Source organism: Tympanuchus pallidicinctus, unplaced genomic scaffold (genome assembly GCF_026119805.1).
Source record: "Tympanuchus pallidicinctus isolate F22 unplaced genomic scaffold, pur_lepc_1.0 scaffold1, whole genome shotgun sequence".
Lineage (NCBI taxonomy): Eukaryota > Metazoa > Chordata > Aves > Galliformes > Phasianidae > Tympanuchus > Tympanuchus pallidicinctus.
This window is the reverse complement of record NW_026294618.1, coordinates 63,069,765-63,090,077: the sequence shown is the minus strand read 5'-3', so window position 1 is coordinate 63,090,077 and position 20,313 is coordinate 63,069,765.

Genomic DNA, 20,313 nt, shown 5'->3' with positions numbered 1-20,313 from the left:
TGGTGTCATAAGTGCAAGACAGTTGGGAAGACAGCAAAAAGTTTGTACTGTAGATCTTTAATTTTCCATTCACATCTTTATATATTTGACATCAGCAAAATCTGGCTTATTTAACTCCTTTTCATGAGTTAATTCCTTTTAAATTCAATGGGTCCTACTTGGAAAAATGTGAAGAGGATTTAACTGGCCTGAGTATGGACAGCAGACAGTAACTAAGTTCACAAAATGCCCACTCAGAAGGCAACTTACGTATCAGCATCTGGGAGTATATTGTGTTTTCTCTCCAGAACACATTAAATCCAATAATAATCAGGGAAGAGAGCAGAATGTGTTTTTATTGTTTTAAGCTCTTTCTTGATCAGTCTAATGAAACAAAAGCAAACCAGCCTTGTGGATTTAGCATCTAATAAACGTGTTTCCATCCTAAAGTTAGGGGAAATATACTCTCATTAGCCTGTTACTTTTTTGCCAGATGTCATTTAAATTAGTAATTAGAAGAGCATCTTTGCTCTTCTCCCTCCAGTTACCTCTTGAAGTTGCCTTGCATATGACCATTTGCCTTGTTTGCCTCCGTTAGTGGATCACTTACCCTAGAACTTCTATAACATAGCTGCACTGGTAGGAGAGCCAATTGGTTCAGTGATGTACCGACACACAAAGTCAACACAGTCTGTCAAACTGATGCAGCCTATGAGACAGGGCTTGGTGAAATTTAGCTTGGCCTGTGAAAACAGCCCCATACCATTCACTCCACAGCAGTGTAATTGGATTGTATGAAACATTCCTTTTGTCACTTTCTTTACTTGGAAAATGGTTATGGAAAAATTTATTCTTGCTCTAAGTTGGTTTTGTGCTTTCACAGAATCACAGAATTGTAGGGGTTGGAAGGGACCTCCAGGGATCATCGAGTCCAACCCCCCTGCCAAAGCAGGTTCCCTACAGCAGGTCGCACAGGTAGGCATCCAGGCAGGTCTTGAACATCTCCAGAGAAGGAGACTCCACCACCTCCCTGGGCAGCCTGTTCCAGTGCTCCGTCACCTCACTGTAAAGAAGTTCTTGCGCACATTTGTGCAGAACTTCCTATGCTGCAGTTTCCAGCCGTTTCCCCTTGTCCTGTCTCCACTCACCACTGAAAACAGTCCGGCCTCGCCATTCTGCCCCCCACACCTTAGATACTTATAGACCTGGATCAGGTCCCCTCTCAGTCTTCTTTTCTCAAGGCTGAACAGACCCAGATCACTCAGCCTTTCCTCATAGGAGAGTTTGGTCAGTTTGGATTCCCTACTAAATAGCAGTTCTTTGTGGTGCTGGAAGACCATCACAGAGCTGCTCTGTGGCAAAGGCAAAGAGGATCTGCTAAGCTTCTGAAAGTCTCTTTGTAAGAGGTGTGGATGTTGTAGCTGTCACTAACTATAGTCAGTGTGATTCAATGAAGTGCATTGGGTATCACTGATTTCCACCAACAGTCTTCATATTATCTAATGACAAAATTTTCACAGGTCACCATAGTTTAGTTCTGGTTCTCACCTCCGTAAGGGGGGGGGGGAAGAACCTCTTGTTTTTAAGAAATCACCGGGCAGAAAGATCAAGCTATGAACAAATTGTTTTTTTTTAGGGACACTTTTTCATTTATGCTATCCTATTCATCTTTACACAATAGAAGACTGTATACATATTTTCTTCCTCCTTTTTTAGTGAAATGATTTTTTTTTTTGTGGCGTGTTCAATTCTTAGTCATTCCTCCTACTTCAATAAAATACAAGTACAGCATATATAACAAGGATACTATATAAGAATTTAATTTCCTTCAGTCTTCTGGCTAACAGGTAAAATAAGAACCTGTTCTCTGTGCATCTTAAATAACATAGCACTTAAATTTGTCATAAACTTGTTTTCAATTTTTTGTTTTTAGTGAAATATAAATGGAAATATACTCCCTTGCTTTCAATATCTTAAAAAGTAGGGAAAGAAGGAAAGAATTATAGCATTTTAATGTGGACTTCTAGAAAGTTACTTTTATGGTTGAAGTTGTTGGTCTGGATGGCTCAGTATGTACCTGGTCAGATTTCTCTCAGTTGGCAAGTACCTGCTTTTTCAGTTAACAGGAGAGACTGTATTCAGCTCTTCTCATGTTTGGGTATTTTAGATCCTGTGTTCCTACACTAACAATGCTTCTCCTAATTGGAAGCTACCTCGGAGCTTGCTTGGACTAGAACTAGGACTGTGAATCCCTAAAGTGACTTGCTTTTGCTGACCATTGCTTACATGATAAATTAGCCCTGTCATTGGGAAATATTAGAATGTACGAGCTGCTTTTAAATTAGGGATGCCATGAATATGGCAAAATGTAGCATAAAGTCGTGTGTATACACATGTGCAGTTCTCTGTTTAACTTGCTGTTGATTTACTTTATGCCGCAAGTCAGGAGTTTACTTAGAATTCCCTATTTTTTCCTACCAGCATTCATCCCAGGTGAGCATTCTTGAGCCTTATGGGCCTTTCAGCACTTACACTCTATGAGAAAATTGCTCTGGCAATCCAAATCATGAAGGCATCATTAGGGTGTTCATTTGCTTCCTTCAGCTGAATGTGACATGTATGTGAACGTTCTTAATGACATCAGTGAATAGAAGTGTTTGCAGTACAGCAACTATAAACAGATTAAAGCTTGATTCTAAGTTTAACCACAGTTTCACTTTATATTTGTCAGCACACTGAAGACAACAGTGTATTTTCTGTGCAGTGTGTCCAAGTTACTTTCACCCTTCTCATGCACATTCTTTGACCATTTAATCACCAGTACCGTGAGATTAAATTTACTTGTCCAAACGCAAACTGAAGCTGTGAATTGATCTTGTCTTGGTTTGGTTTTCTATTGAAAGTGAGAGCCAGTAGTTTTTTCTCACTCAGTTTTAGCAAAGGAAGAGCTATCTGCATAAATGACAGGAAACAAATGAGTGTTTTGAGATAAATTACCTACTGGTAATAACATAACCATACCAACAGTCAATACTAACAATTTTTCTATTAAACTGACTCAAACTATATTTAGGGAAACAAGTGAAGAAGAGGATGGGTTTCTTTTCTTGGTGTACTTCCCAACAGCTTTATGGAGGAAATGGAATTCCTAATTTCACTGCAGTTGGTTTTCATTTTTCAGTATGTTCACTATAAACCCATTGGAGGTGGCATTTTGATATGTATAGGGTTTTGCTAGTCTTAAATGACATTAAATTGAAGCAGTGGAAAATGATTCAGAGCTTGTTTGAGGAGTCACATCAAATGTTCAGTGAGTTTTGCTCTATTTGCCAGAAAAATCAGAGTTGGCACTTCAGCTCAAAAAGCAAGGGCAACTGGAAAAGCTTCATCTTCTATCTATGCTGGAGAGCAGATGTTTAATTGCTCTCTATAGCACCTACTGATAGCAGAAATATTTTGTAGGATGGAGTTGATCCTGAGTGCCCACTTGTCCCAGAAGAATTGTGGCTCCTGGTATCAGACAAATGCACAATGTCTGTGCAGCTGTGCAATTCTGCACCAGCATGCCTTGCTTCATTTGGAAGCCCTGTGACAAAGCCAAGCCTCTTCAACTGCAACCACTGAAGTGTTGTTTCCTTTTCTCTGTACTGTGTGGCACATTGATTTGGTATCCCTTTGTTCAATGCGGCACAACAGTAATTCCAATTAATAGCCTGTTTCTGAAAGCCAAAGCTGTTACAATTAGATAAACCGAAATCAGTTTATTGTTTTTGGGGAGATTGATTTAAAGCAACTCTTCACAGTCATTAAGTATGTGAAGTGTTCTTTGTTCATCTTGCCACTTCACAGAGTAGATACTGAGATACTGAATACTCCCATAGATATTTTCAGGGAACTTGTATTTTTTCCTCCTTTACAATACCCTAGTCTTTTCCCCACTTTATTGTAGAAGAAAATATGCTTAAATAATAGTATAAACAGAATCATTCAATTTTGTGTAGTTCTGGGGTTTATATGCATTTTTGCAGATGGAGACAACAGATGAATGGCATTATGATACTATCACATTTACTCTTAAATGACTTTGCTATTTATCAATTTCTTTGTGATCCAGTTGCAAAAGTTTTTTTCTAAGGCTGTGTATCTCTGTATTGATAAAGGTATCGATTTAAGAAAGCATGCAACTAAATTCGTAGTATATAGCAAAGTTAGAACTTTAGGTACATTGCAAGCATACAAGCAGCTCTAAAATTGTCTGGCTTTCTCCAGCAGCCAAGAAAGTATTTGACCCCTAGGCATATGCTCATTGTACTAATACATTTTCTGGTGGGGTGAGATTGACAGCAGAATTGGAAAACTGATTAGCAAAACCTGGTCACCATTCTGCTTGCCATTTACTGCTACTAAGGTATCCTGGTAGTAAACTCTACAAATATGAGCTAAATAGCAGCCTCAGTTTTACAAGTTGCAATGGCTGTGCAACTTCAAAACAGCTGTATGTTCAGGATTTGAAGCTTCTCTTTCATGATCTTTTTCCAACTCTGAAAAGTACATTGCCTTGAGAGCTGGGTGCTGTCATGTTCTAGGCATCTATTTATTTTATTTTATTTTTTTTTTTTTTGTAGGGTTTAGGGTGATATTTTTGTTACAGTTATCACTGTAGAGAGGCACCCAGAAATGAACTGTGTGCAAACATACAAGGTCTTTCTAACCTTGTGCACTGCTTTTATCCTAGATTTTACAGCTTCTGTAAAAGAAGATAAGCAGGGCAGAAGAACTATCTGTTTAAGGGGTTGGTACCAATTTTCTACTGTTATCAGGATATGCTACAAATGCACTGCTCCATGTGTCAGCAATGAAACTGAAAATCTGGTAAGACTGTATCCCCTTTAGAGGGGGAGGGGTGGAAGGAGAGATTCTAATTCTAAGAACAGTGAGTGAGCTCATTTTTGTTTGAACTTACCTATGGAGCTTTGACGTTATTGTGTTACAAAAACAGTAAAAATACTGAGCACTCCTGCAAGAAAAACCCTTTTACTTCTCATCATCTGTACACCGTACAATGTCTGTCTTGTGTATTAGAGCTATCATAGAGCTCAAATGATGAAGTTAAACCGAGGATTTTTCCTGCCGTGCTCTGAAACTGTGGAGGAGAAAAGACTGTTTGTCACACTCCACCTCTTAGGAAAGAAGTTGGAACTAATGTATGTTATTGCTGAAGAATCTGGTTAATGTGCATGGCAAATTCTTTTCTTACAGACAACTACATAGAGGCATATTATAAATTGAAACTAATATCCAGTCTGCAACAAACACTGAGGTGGCTGGGAACAGGCAGTCGGCTGAGAACACAGCAAGCTGCTAATGATACACTTCATATGAACAATGCATTACAGCCTTTTGCTGAAATGTGTCTCATATGGTACAGATCTCTGAGGAGAAAAACAGAAACAAATTGTTTCACATCAGTTGACATCTCAATATAATCAAAACCCCAGATCTAGGTGAGAACAGTACTGAATTGTAAATTCAATTGTAAAAAATTGTCATTTTTTGCCCTTTCCTGGGAAAATCTATTCACACGTGTGAGTTTTGCTGTCCTTGTTCCGTTCTTTGAGCTGTCAGGCTGCAGGAAAATTCAAAAGCTTGGTTCAAGTTAAATGTGATTATAAAAGGCAGTGGTACCAGGGTCTCAGTGAAATGTGCACCATAGGATTTGAGGGAAAGTCTGAATTTCATACGTGGTGTTGAAATGTAAAATTTTCAAAGTACTTCAGTCCTGAGTGAGACATGGATTCAGATTTCTTAGTCACAGTCTGCACAAACACAGAGGTTTTTGCTATCTGGTCTCTGATAGATCTGCACGTGGAATGAAATAAAAACAACTTCCTCAGTTCAAGGTGAGCTATTGGGTTCAGTATGGTATATTTCTTAAAAATACCCCCAAGCACAAATTTAACTTGTCTTTAATTGTAGCTTTTAATGTCGTTTTGATCAGAAATTTGACTGTTGGATTTTTACTGTACAATCAAAGCCTCTTCCAGACTAACTCTGAACCCAACACCTGTTTTTAGTTCTCTTTAGATGGATGATAACTTAGTAAAATGCATCCACCAGACTTGTGATCAACTTACCTTGCATAGGGTTACTTGTTTTCTTCTGCCTATTGCAGTTTTTCCACTATTTTTCTATTAGCAATCACATCTAATGACCTGTCACGCTTTCATTTTCTCAGCAGTAGTGAAAATGCCTTGTATTTTATGAGTTTGTAAAAGGCTTACACTTTCTAGATGCCTTTTTTTGCCCCAGGCTTCCAAGTTAGTGTGCATCATGTTAGTGAATAACCAAGAGGTACAAAGGTATCACAGCTGGAGTAAGGGGAAACTTTAGCTATGAAGAAACCTTAGATCACTACTGTGCTTTCTTTCTCTGTTTCAAGTGACAAAAGACATTCAAAGTAGCATTACGATATTCTCAAATTAGATGCAGTTCAGACCCTAAAATACACTGTATCTGTCACAACACTGTCACTAGGCAACCTCTGCAACCTCCTTTTATGTTGTACTGGTTCCTGTGCTGCCTCTCTACCCTTGAAAGCCTCAGCAGCAACAAGCTGGTCTTCCTGAGTTAAGTACTATCACCAAGCCCAAAAAAAGAAGCTCACCCACTGAAAGTTGAACTGTTTGCCATTATCCTTAATCTCTTCCACCTTTTCATGAACATTTTGGGGGTTTTTTAACATCTTATTCTCAGCCAGTCTTGTTAAATAGCAAAAAAAAAAAAAAAAAAAAAAAAACCCAAAACAAAAAAAACCACAAGCTTTTTCCTCAGGTAGGTTTCCTAAGGAAGCATACTCCTTTTACCTTGTAGCTCCACAGCTACACTAATGATTTGGGCTTTGAGTCACCTGCTTTTTGTGACCTGAAAATGCATTCTCTGGCCTATCTGGGGGGGAACAACCATGAAAACCAGAGATATCACTTAAGAAAACTTCTACTCTGATGACCCTAGTTCTCCTTATCCTAGGAATATCTGCTGGGTTATTTTTCCCACTGAGATTCAATTTCTCTCTGTGAAGGTCTATGTTTAGAAAGTTACGTCCTTCCCTTTGAATGCTGAAGGCTGTTAATCTGTAATGCTGCTTCAGAATCCTGCAGGCCATACAGATATCAGAATTATATGGGCTTTTAAATAGAAGTGACAAAATGAAATTTTGCTTTCGCAAGGATGAGGGACAGGAACCAGACCACTGCTACTGTTGCTAGAGATTCAGGAGGCAGTGGGAAAAAGAATGGGATTTATTTATTTATTTTTTTAAGAATGCTTCTTAAGAAACAGATTAATCTTTTGTTGGTGGATCTGTTCACCAGACATTTTGCTTAGCAGCAAACATCTTCAAACCTAAAGTATAATTCATGGGTGTCATGGTTTTATGATTTTTGGTCATCAGTATTCCACACCATAACATCATGTAATGCACTGGGGGTGGGGTTTGATATCTGCCGAATGTTCGTCCGTCGGAGAAGAACTACATTTCCCCAGGAGGCTTTGCGGTCAGCAAGGGGATATAACTCCATGCAAGGTCACCTGAGCCTTCTTCTTCGCCTGCGCTTCGCTGTCTGCGCTTCGCTGTCTGCGCTTCGCTATCTGCGCTTCGCCGCCTGCGCTTCGCCGCCTGCGTTTCGCCATCTGCACTTCGCCGTCTGTACTTCAGTCACTCAACCGGACTGCACTTCTCACCCCAGGATTGTGGTGAGGTCTATACAATTCAAACAGACTCTCTCTCTCTCTCTTTGTAGTTTACTAATACTATATTTAGTAAAATCATTTGTTCCACCTCAGATCAGTGCTGTTGTTTTTTTCAAGTATTTTGGGGTCCCCTGCTTCCCCTTTTCCAGAGGCGCGGATCCGCAGATCCCTCCGCCCTGCTGGTCACGGAACTGGGCCGGACCAGCCCATAAACCGTTGACATTTTTGGTGGAGAATGCGGGCAACAGTTGCTTTCTAGCTGTTTAGACTCTCTGCTCTCGGAGAGTTCCGTTGGTAAAGCTTATCTGTTTCACTGGTACTCTCTAAAAAACGTGACCTTGAAAACTCCAGGCGGACTGCCAGTATCGTAGGATATTTGTAAACTCAGAGCTTTACTATCTCGCCTCTGTAAAAAAAAAAAAAAAATGCTTTCTGTAGTGAAACTTACTTTTAAAGGGCTGCACGCTGCTGCCTCTTCTTTCCTAATGCTCAAAACATACTGGGCATTAATTAAGCTTGCCACCTTGCTCTATGGAGCAATCGGCATATACAATCAAATGAAAACATGGGTGGAAATATGGACCTGGCACGTTCGTACAATGTGGCTTACAATTCCGGAGACAGCTGCCAATTTTACAGGACTGGGATTTTTTAAGGTTTCCAGTCTCACCTTTCAGCCTGTAATGCAGTTTCTGAATGAACACCTAGTCGCATTACTAATCTCCCTGAATGTATTGCTCATCATTTCGCTCAGTATTAGTATTTATTATATTTTGAGGATATCCTCCCCAAAACCAGAGAATACTGAGTGGCAGGGAGTGTGGAGAGGTCTGGGAAAGACTTTAGACAGATGGAAATCTTCAGTCTCATGGAACTTTACTCCAGAACACCTGAAAGACCCTGAGATTCTAAACAGCTATTTAAGGCAGGAATGTTGCGGTTTGGGCAGTTCTGAGGAGGCACATATGATTTGGGGCCTGGCTAATGCTTATCGGGCCTTATTCAATACTATCCTGGAGAGAGAAAGAGCTTCTGAAATTGAAAGGGAGAGCCTCAGGGAAAAAGTTCAAAATGAGCGAGAGAGTCTCCTGCTCCAGAGGAAAAACCTCCGATCTGAGAGAGATGCCCTCCGAATTGAAAGAGACTCCCTGCAGTCCAAACTCGACAATCTTAAATCTCAACAACACACCCTCCAATCTGAGCTAGATACTGTCATAATCGAACGAAACAAGCTCCAAGCTGCACTGGAACAGGGAGGTGCTCCTGAGCACCTGCAGTACATTGATGACATCATTGTGTGGGGCAACACAGCAAAGGAAGTTTTTGAGAAAGGAGAGCAAATAATCCAGATCCTTCTCCGTGCTGGTTTTGCTATTAAGCGAAGCAAAGTGAAAGGACCTGCCCAGGAAATTCAGTTCCTAGGCATAAAGTGGCAAGATGGCCGTCGTCACATCCCAACAGATGTGATTGACAAAATCACTGCCATGTCTTCCCCCACTAATAAGAAAGAGACACAATCGTTTCTGGGCGTAGTGGGTTTTTGGAGAATGCATGTTCCAAACTACAGCCTCATTGTAAGCCCACTTTATCAGGTGACACGGAAGAAGAATGATTTTGTGTGGGGTCCTGAGCAGCAGCAGGCTTTTGAGCAGATTAAACAGGAGATAGCCCGTGCTGTGGCCCTGGGGCCAGTACGGATAGAACAGGATGTGAAGAACATCCTCTACACTGCTGCTGGAGAGAAAGGCCCCACTTGGAGTTTGTGGCAAAGAGCATCAGGAGAGACCCGAGGCCGACCCTTGGGATTCTGGAGTCGAGCCTACAGGGGGTCGGAGGAGGGCTACACTCCAACTGAGAAGGAGATCTTAGCTGCATATGAGGGGGTTCGGGCTGCTTCCGAAGTAGTCGGTACTGAAACACAGCTCCTTCTGGCACCTCGACTGCCAGTGTTGAACTGGATGTTCAAGGGAAAGGTTCCTTCCACCCATCATGCCACTGATGCCACTTGGAGTAAGTGGATTGCACTGATTACACAACGAGCACGGATAGGGAACCTCAGCCGTCCAGGAATCCTAGAGGTCATCATGGACTGGCCTGAAGGTAAAAAGTTTGGAACACCACCAGCAGAAGAAGTATCACGTGCTAAAGAAGCCCCACCATACAATGAACTACCAGAGAATGAAAAGAAATATGCCCTATTCACAGATGGATCGTGTCGTATTGTGGGAAAGCATCGCAGATGGAAATCTGCTGTGTGGAGCCCCACACGACAAGTTGCAGAGGCCACTGAAGGGAAAGGAGAATCAAGCCAATTTGCAGAGGTAAAGGCTGTCCAACTGGCCTTAGATGTTGCTGAACGGGAGAGGTGGCCAATGCTCTATCTCTACACTGACTCATGGATGGTAGCAAATGCCTTATGGGGGTGGTTACAGCAGTGGGAGCAAAATAACTGGCAAAGAAAGGGCAAGCCTATTTGGGCTGCTGACCTATGGAAAGATATTGCTACCCGAACAAAAAATATGGTTATAAAGGTGCGTCATGTAGATGCTCATGTGCCCAAGAGTAGAGCTACAGAAGATCAGCGAAATAACCATCAGGTAGACCAAGCTGCCAGAATTGAGGTGGCTCAAATAGACCTGGACTGGCAGAACAAGGGTGAATTATTTCTAGCTCGGTGGGCCCATGAGACCTCAGGTCATCAAGGAAGAGACGCAACATACAAATGGGCCAGAGACCGAGGGGTGGACTTAACTATGGATGCCATTGTACAAATCATTCATGACTGTGATACATGCGCCACAATTAAACAAGCTAAGAGGATGAAACCTCTCTGGGAGGAAGGGCGATGGCAAAAGTACAAATATGGGGAGGCATGGCAGGTTGATTATATCACCTTGCCACGATCTCGCAATGGTAAGCATTATGTGCTCACCATGGTGGAGGCAACAACCGGGTGGCTTGAAACATATGCAGTACCCCATGCTACCGCCCGAAACACCATATTAGGTCTGGAGAGGCAAATCCTGTGGCGACATGGCACCCCAGAAAGGATTGAGTCAGATAATGGGACTCATTTTAAAAATTCACTTGTGGATACTTGGGCCAGAGAACATGGCATCGAGTGGATTTATCATATCCCCTATCATGCACCAGCCTCTGGTAAGATCGAACGCTACAACGGGTTGTTAAAAACCATGTTGAAAGCAATGGGTGGCGGAACATTTAAACACTGGGAGAAGCACTTGGCAGAAGCCACCTGGCTGGTTAACACCAGAGGATCAATCAGTCGAGATGGTCCTACCCAATCCAGCTCCCTACATATTGTAGAGGGAGATAAGGTCCCTGTAGTACATGTAAAGAACATGTTAGGAAAAGCAGTTTGGGTTTTTCCTCCTTCTGGGAAGGGCAAACCTCTTCGCGGAACTGTCTTTGCCCAGGGACCTGGGTCCACCTGGTGGGTGATGCAGAAAAACGGGGATGTTCAGTGTGTACCACAAGGGAATTTGATGTTGGGGGAGTGCAGTCTGTAATCCCATGTGTTAAGCATGATGTAGTGATGTAGAATAAGGGGTGGAATGTCATGGTTTTATGATTTTTGGTCATCAGTATTCCACACCATAACATCATGTAATGCACTGGGGGTGGGGTTTGATATCTGCCGAATGTTCGTCCGTCGGAGAAGAACTACATTTCCCCAGGAGGCTTTGCGGTCAGCAAGGGGATATAACTCCATGCAAGGTCACCTGAGCCTTCTTCTTCGCCTGCGCTTCGCTGTCTGCGCTTCGCTGTCTGCGCTTCGCTATCTGCGCTTCGCCGCCTGCGCTTCGCCGCCTGCGTTTCGCCATCTGCACTTCGCCGTCTGTACTTCAGTCACTCAACCGGACTGCACTTCTCACCCCAGGATTGTGGTGAGGTCTATACAATTCAAACAGACTCTCTCTCTCTCTCTTTGTAGTTTACTAATACTATATTTAGTAAAATCATTTGTTCCACCTCAGATCAGTGCTGTTGTTTTTTTCAAGTATTTTGGGGTCCCCTGCTTCCCCTTTTCCAGAGGCGCGGATCCGCAGATCCCTCCGCCCTGCTGGTCACGGAACTGGGCCGGACCAGCCCATAAACCGTTGACAATGGGACAGCCATTACAGGGCTACCCTGGGGTAAAAAGAGCTGGGGAACTTTTGATCCTCAGTCATGGTGGAAGTACATGCCATGGAAGGAGTATTTGTCTCTTTGCCAAAGCTTCTCTCCTTGTTTCCCAAACTTGGCATATAGTCACATTTGGGGCCAGATATCTGAGCTTGCAGACCTGTTTTCATTTTCAAGAGTAGTCAGTATCCAAAATTCATCTTTAAAGGATTCTCAATTCAATTAAAAATTCACTCTTTCCCTCTTCTGATATGATACCAAGAGCTTTTCCTTGCTAATCCTTAAAAGATGATGTCAATCTCAGACATTTTTATGTATTCTAAGTGGCAGTGCAAATGATTTTGTAGTGTTCTGAAGATATTTTCTTACTCTATATAGTTTTCATTGTGTATCCTTTTAACGATACATTAGGCAATGTGGTAAGCCCTATTGTATCCATTTCTTCACTACTTCTTTAGTTTAACATATGTTTAGGAAGCTTCCTATTTCAGAAGAATGGCTACTGTTCCAGGAAAAGATTGTCTTTCAGTTTTTAAGGGAGTATTTTAGACTTGTTTGAATTAGTATTTGCATTACCATGTGATAGTGCTACAGAAGACAAAATTCAAGATATGTATATGTTTGATGATTGAGATTTCTTTCTAAGTTCATTTCAGCATAAAATTCTAGTCCAGTTTAAGACCAGCTGTTCATGTCTAACATGACAGCCTCATGAAATAAGAGTTTCTGCTCTGACATCACAGAGGGCAACCAGTGGCGTTGGGTGCTTTATTCTCTTGTATTTTCAGGAGCCTGAGAGCAGCTTTGTAGAGGTATGAGGTGCTCCATTCGTTGTAGTGTCCTGTCACGATGGTTCAAATGCCAGTCTCCTAATGTGTCACTTCTCTTAGCATATGGAAAAAGCCAGAGGAAAAAGCTTCATCTTATTGCAAACAGTGACTTAATTGTATCAGCGTTACAGAAGAACTTTCCTAATCATCAGAGGATAGTGACCATCTCGCAGTTAGAAATAACTAAGCATTTCTCCTCTTCCGTCATTTCTAGTTGATATGTGTCCCTCAAAGCAGGTTTTGTTCTGTCCCAAAATGAATAAGCATTCTATGTGGAATGACATTTACTCATATAATTTCTATTACTTCAGTCAGCAAAGTCATCTATTTCTTTCAATACAATTGTCTAAGCCTATTACATCTCTGTGATGCTTCCTAACCTCATAGAGTCAGCAAACATCACCAGCATGCTCCAGATACTAACAAGAACATTATGTAAGTTAAGATCAAAAGATCAGTTGCTGTGGGAGCTGCTGCTTTTTTTTTTTTTTTCCCTCCTGCTTGATACTCCTTTCCAACTTGCCCTCTTCTTTAGCCAATTTCTTAAAGCTTACAGTTCTCATAAGTATTCTCTATCCTCTCCAGTTTAATTAATAACTTCCTATGTGGTAGCAATTTAAATAATTTTTTATGTTCAGATAGATTAGATCAGCCATGTATTTCCCTGTGTGAAAATTAATTATCTCACTAGAGGGGGTGAAAAAAAAAAAAAACCAAAAAAAAAAAAACCCAACAGTTTATTCTGATCTAACACTGACAAGTTCGTGTTTTGTCCCATTTGCTTTTTACTTCATCTGTAATGATTTTTTTCAAAATCTACCTAGATTTTTTTAGTAATAGCAAAGCCAAACCAATGACTCCATTGCTGTGAGCATAATGTATGTCCCCTTTAATAGATAATGGTATTCTTTGCTGTTTTGCAGACAGAAAAAATTACTGACCCACATCTCCCATTTTAACCTGGCAATTTGGATGCTTTCTTCAGAACCCTAGGGAGAAAATTGTTCTGTGCCTTCATTTCAAATGCACTGATTTCCTTGAGTATATTACCTTGTAGATGGCCCGTGGTTGCTTCCTCTCCATATGTTGATTATTAGTGTCCCATTCTTTACTTTTTCTCAGTGTAAATCTGAACAAAAACATTATAATTTGGGGACTACAGTCAAAATGTTGTTACTCTAAATGGCCTTTGGAAGCAAGCTGAATGTTCTTGGGAAAGCCTCTATACCCTGTAGGCACCAAGTGAGCAAAAGGGAGGGCTTCCAGCTTGTGGATTTAAATAGAACATATCTCTGAGGAGTTTCCCAGAGGAAACAGAATTCAATGAAATCATTTATGGGTGAAAGAGATTCTTTCTTGACTTCATACAGTATGAAAATAACTAACCTAAAATGTAGCATTAACTATTCCTTTTACCAAGTTTTATGAGTCTAACCTTGACAAGATATGCATGCATTTGTAGACAGCAAGAGCATGTGTGCAGACCATTCTTGATCTTAAATAGAGGGGATAGAGGGTAAAAAAATGAAGGAAAGAATATCTTCTCTTCAGGGAGAAGGGGAAAACCAGTTGACGATAGATGCTGTCTCAGTTTGGGAATGTGCCATTATGTCTTTGTGCCAGTCTCAATGAGAGACATTAGGTGCATCTGTGCTACTAAAAATAAGTCTACAGTTCACTTTTTCCACAATTGCATAAGCATGAGCTGGAATCTGTTCCAACATGCAGCCAGTAGAGACTTTCCTGGTGCTTGAAACCCACTTGTGCAAACTGATCCACACATCATTCATCCGAAGTTCGGACAGAATTTTGCAGTTCTTAACAGTGCAAAGCCATGTGTGAGTACAGTGTTGTGCCCTGTAAAACCTACTTAAATGTGAATAATCACAGATAAATTGAGCTTTCATCTTACCTGCAATCTACTTAAAATGATGTAGAATACGCTGAAGTTGTTTTTATTTTTTGCCCAATATCTTAGGAGGGAAGAATACTGGGAGTGGGCAATCTTTCTGAAATCCTTCTGAGACTGAGTTCCTTTGGCATCAGAATGAGCACTCACAGGTAGTGCTTCATGGTATTGCAAGTGAAACTAAAAGACCCAAAGAATTTTGTTGCACATTTTCATTTTGTGAAAAAGAAAAGATACAGTAAAGTAAGAATGATGTGCAAGACTGTCAGTAGAGATAGCGTCACTGATGTCCAGTATGCCTTCCCTGAAGAAATTCATGTTGCACTTGAATTAACAGCTTAACTGCAGTTTACTTACTGCAGTTTAAGATGGACAACAAGACCATGAATTTAGTCAAAGCTATGGGAACTAGCACCTTATTTTTATGAAAAGTACTGAGACACAACTGTTCTGGGAAGACTGGGAAGACTAGTTCTTCAGAGTTTTTACTTTCCTGAATAAAAGTAGCTCCTTCCATTTTATTTCTATCTTAACCTGTGTCTAGAAGATAGGAGGAGGAGAACTTGTACATTCTTCCTTGAAGACATTAAAGTAATAACAATTCAGTATTTTCAATAAATGCACAGAGTCTCAATCATCACCTTCAAAATGAATTATTCTAAACACTCCAAAAGCAGTTTGGCAACCTTTGAGGCCTGCGGAACACAAAATGACTTATTTTACTGTCAAGTTAAAAATCAAGACTTAGAACAGACACAGAATAACAAACTGCTAGCAAAGTGACCTTTTTGTCAGCAGATATGAGAGCTTACTCTGCTTGACTGAGCAAACCGGACAGTCAAAATACTTCTTCACTGAAGGAAATTAGGAAAAAAAAAAACTTTAATAGAAATAGTGAAAGACTGTTTTCCTGAATTGAGTAGATAGATGACAACAAAGTTCCAAACAAAGACGACATTGGTGATATTAAATTCCTCAGAGCTGTCTGAATCTGGAGGGAAAAACATTTAATAGCTTTGAATTGACTTGAAACTGCAAGGCCAAGTTTAATTGTGATAGAGGCAGATTGTTTTATTATTCTTCAGTAATGTATACCAGAACAAAAAACCTCACAGGTCTTTTATTAGAACAGAGAATAATCAGCAAGAGATAATACTTCTAATTTAAACATAGTATTTGTGCAATAGCAATTACACTTGCTTGCAAGTACGAAGTATGGGAGGCAAGCATGCCCATAGTCTGACTTGTCCAGGGGCTTGCTTCTGCAAAGACAATTCTTCAGTGTTGGTTTTAAATCATAACCTTGTAACATTCAAATCTAAAGCATCTTGACTTTCCTGTCTGGTATGCTTGCTTTTTCTTCTAATGTTCTGTATGATTTGTTCTTTGAGGCCTTAGATAAAGAAGGATGATCTTATCTTAAGCTGTCAGTAGTGCTTCTGTTGAATGGTAATCAAGTAAAGTAGAAATGTTGTTGAGATGTATCGTGTTTTTTTATTATGTGATGTGATGGTCACTTGAATTATTCTCTTTCATCTCAGAAGACACATATGGCATTATGGTACAGTACTCTTCAATGTGCTTGGAAAAAAAAAAAAAAAAAGTATTTCTAGTAGAAATATAACTGAGCTTTCAAGAAGTGCTGGATATTTCATTCTGCGCTTTATTTTCAAGGTTTGCTTTCAAAATCTTGCTTCAAAGATCAGCCATGGTCACCAATTCTTCTCAGTCATAAACCATAGTGTTTCCTGGAAGCGTATTGCAGAAAATTCAGCCAAGGGTTATCAAGATTTAGCCTAGACTTATCATAAAATTGAGTCCTGGTGAATCATGGCTCAATTGTGGAGCTGTGCTGGGACTGTTAAGCAGACTCAAGGGAGCTTTGGTGCAGTGTTTTATCTGAGTGTTATTGAGCATGTGCTGCAATAAACTCTAAAGCAGAATCACAAAATGTTCTTCCCAAATTTGCTGGTGGGAACTACCTCAAAAGCTACCATGAAGGAGATAGTGAGAGATTTGAGACTTGTCTCAAGTAGTCCCGTTTGGGCATACATGTTGTAGAATTTGCAAGCCTTCAGCAAATATAGAATACAGCATGGGATCCTCCATGGTGAACAATACTTTATCCTCTGAATCTGTTTCAGCACTATTAGGTAGAAAATCTATGTGCAAATGCTTCTTAAAGGCAGATTTTTTACAGCTGTGGAGACATAAATCATCTGGGTTGACTTTCAGAGGGGAATTTTGATTGGATCTGTTTCCTTGGCTTTCAGTAACCCAGATCACATGTGCAAAGTGGATGAGTGTGCACAGGGGCATTATAACGCTTTATGTCTATGACTCTAGAAGATGCATTTCCTGACTGTGGAAATCATTTGATGAATGTTTAGGGGATATGTGAGGAAAATAATACTTGTGAAGACAAACTTTAAAAAAACAAAAAAATCCCTTTGTGCATGTTACTTATGAGGCGAGGCGTTTAAAATGAGGCATGCCATTTTTCTCTGCTGTTTGTGAGTTGATCAGTGTCTCTGAAATGTCTGTAGCCTTGGCATTAAAATGACGTTTCTTTTATTTCCAACTATTTGTATCTGCAAACAGTGCATTGATACTAATGTGTCTGATACTAGGGCTGCATTATAAAATATTTTCATAAATATTAAGTTTGGGAAAATAAATTATTCCCCTTGACTCTATTAAGATTTCAAATGAATCTAGAAAACCTTTCTATTTCTCTTCATTCAGTGCAGAAAAGGTGTATGGCTTTGTTGGCATATATTTCACTTTTATTTCCAGAAATTGACAAAGGCAGTGTGCTCTTAAAGCTGTTAACAGCTTGCTCTGTGACTGACTTTAAACTTCTGATGGTTCTCTTTGCATGTTTTGAAGTTCAAATAAAACAGACAGATATTGCCATATTTTGACACTGTAAGCTATAGTCTTGAGGAAGGAGAACAAATCCTTTTCTTGATTTAGTTACAAGTTATGAAATGTTGTCTGAGCTAACCTTCACAAGTAAACAAGCAAAAAATGGTAATTGTCTGCACTGAGAGGGGACCTGATCCAGGTCTATAAATATCTAAGGTGTGGGGGGCAGAATGGCGAGGCCAGACTCTTTTCAGTGGTGAGTGGAGACAGGACAAGGGGAAACGGCTGGAAACTGCAGCACGGGAAGTTCCACACAAATGTGCGCAAGAACTTCTTTACAGTGAGGTGACGGAGCACTGGAACAGGCTGCCCAGGGAGGTGGTGGAGTCTCCTTCTCTGGAGATGTTCAAGACCTGCCTGGATGCCGACCTGTGCGACCTGCTGTAGGGAACCTGCTTTGGCAGGGGGGTTGGACTCGATGATCTCTGGAGGTCCCTTCCAACCCCTACAATTCTGTGATTCTGTGAAAATGATAAGGAAGCCATGAGGTTTCTGAAGTGTCCATTGGTAGCAAGATGAGAGAAACAAGCAGAATATCTAGGGAATAGAAGTTGAATCTCTTTAGGAGACATATAAAAGTGGTCAAGAAATAAGTTTTATTTACTTAAATGGTTGGTTGGTCTCATATTTTAGCCTAACTTAAGGCTAAAAGAGGATAAATATAGCATAAATGCTGTGTTAATTCCTGTTCCTGAAAGATAATCAGTCTTTTAGTTTATGACAGAAGAGTTGAAAATCAGCATAGCTTTTGAGAGTTTTGGATATGTACAGATATTTGCAAGGTTATCTCACAATTATGAGAACTTAGATTCAGGTTTTTTATTCCTATATTGCCCTTTTGTTCTTCTGCTTCAGCATAACTCAGATTTTCATAAGAATAATAGTCTCTATCCCTTACAAATATCACATTACCTTGAATTTGTCATTGGTTTCAGTTGTTGTCATCTTAGGAATAGCGAGCTGCATATGTAATTTAAACAAAATGGAATATGGGAGGTCATCTGTGTCCACATAGACATCTACATTCTCTAGGTGGTATCTGGCTGCGGAACTGAACCAGGCGCAAGCCAAGATGGTCTTTCCTGCAAGACTGGTGTCTCATAATAGCCTGGGAAAAAGAAAAGTTGAAGAATGGTGTTCTCTCAACTAGGTTAGGTTAGACTTCTAGTATAGCTAGCTGGCGGGGAAAGATGGCTTTTAAAAGGTGAATTGGATCTTCACTGTATTGCTAGCGAGTTCCTCCTGCCAAGGAGGCAGTCCATATTACAGAGTATAAGCTGATTACATACATAAATGAGGTTAAAAAAATATAAATAAATCGGGGCTTCTACAGCAATAGGGAGTTAAAACTGGGAAGTGGAGAAATATTAAAAGTAAAGAATAATAGATATGAGATGTCTGATAAAGTTGCATCCTACTCTGTGGCTTTTTTTTCTATCTAATTTAATTGTAATACGCCATGAATTGGGGCTCATGCTGTGAAAAGGGAAATACCTTGGAGGTTGTTATTAATATAGAAATTTTACATTTAATCTTAACAGCTTTACTTTTAAATGTTCTTAATGAAAAATGCAAATCTTGGATTGGAAAACATTTTTCAAATTTCATTAAAACCCTGCTATCCAAGTTGGATTTTGTTTGGTTTTGTTTAGATTTTCCAGCTGGCTTTGAAAGTGAAAATTTAGATGTGTTTTTTAAATTAGTCTGTATTGCTTTCTATAGTTCTCTTCCCCTATCACAAAAAAAATACTGTTATCACATATTGTTGTTCACCTCTTAAGGGAGATCAATGCTTGGTATAGAATGTAATAGAAAGCAGAGCCAACGTCATTGATATGTGAAGGGAACAGCAGGTTTCTGAAGCAAAGTCAGTGCTGAAATCAACAGTCTGCAGGTTGTCAAACGAAGATGGTCTCCTCTACTTGTGAACTTATTTCACATAAGTGAAGTCTCTTGTAAATGGCTACATCATTTCCTTTAGCAGATTTCCAACAAAATGTGTTTTGTGGCTTGGGTGTTTTGTGGCTAATTTTTAATGAAACATCCCCAAGGTGAAAGAAAACAGGATGCATGAGAGTAGAGTGTTATTCTTAATGTTCATCAAAAAATATGCATATATCCTGTAATATAACAAATCAAAACAACAAAACTTCTCTCTACTAAAATCTAGAGTCCAAGACAAAAACAAGGAGTCATTGTTAATTAAGACAGCAAATAAGGAGGAATAAAAATAAAATCATGATCAAGGATATAATTATCAGTCCTGAGTTTGTAAGGAAATACAGTATTTGGATAAAACCTGCTGGCAGCTTGGGACTGGGATGCAAATACTCTGAAGAGTTTTCTTGTACCTCTTTGGTACTTTCTGTTTAAAAATGCTGTAATTTCTTTTAAAGAGAATGCTATTATATTTTATGTACTAGAATATTTTTGATACTGTGGTGAGTTCTCTTCCTTTTTTGAATACTCCAGATTACAATTTATATTTTTTTCTTCCAAAAACAAATGTATGCTACAGGCCTAGGTTTATTACCAGAGAAAGACTTCCAGGTTATTTTCCATTTCAAACAAGAGACACATTTCATGTTTAGAATTGACTATTTGCTAGCAAACTTTCTGCGTATCTGCAGGCATTCAATGTGTTGATATTCAAAAATAATCTGCTGTAAACTTTGAGAATTCAACACAGAGATACATGTATGTGTAATTGAACACTTAAAATATGGAGCTCTTCCATTGAACACTACAAAACAAATCTCAATACAGGCCCAT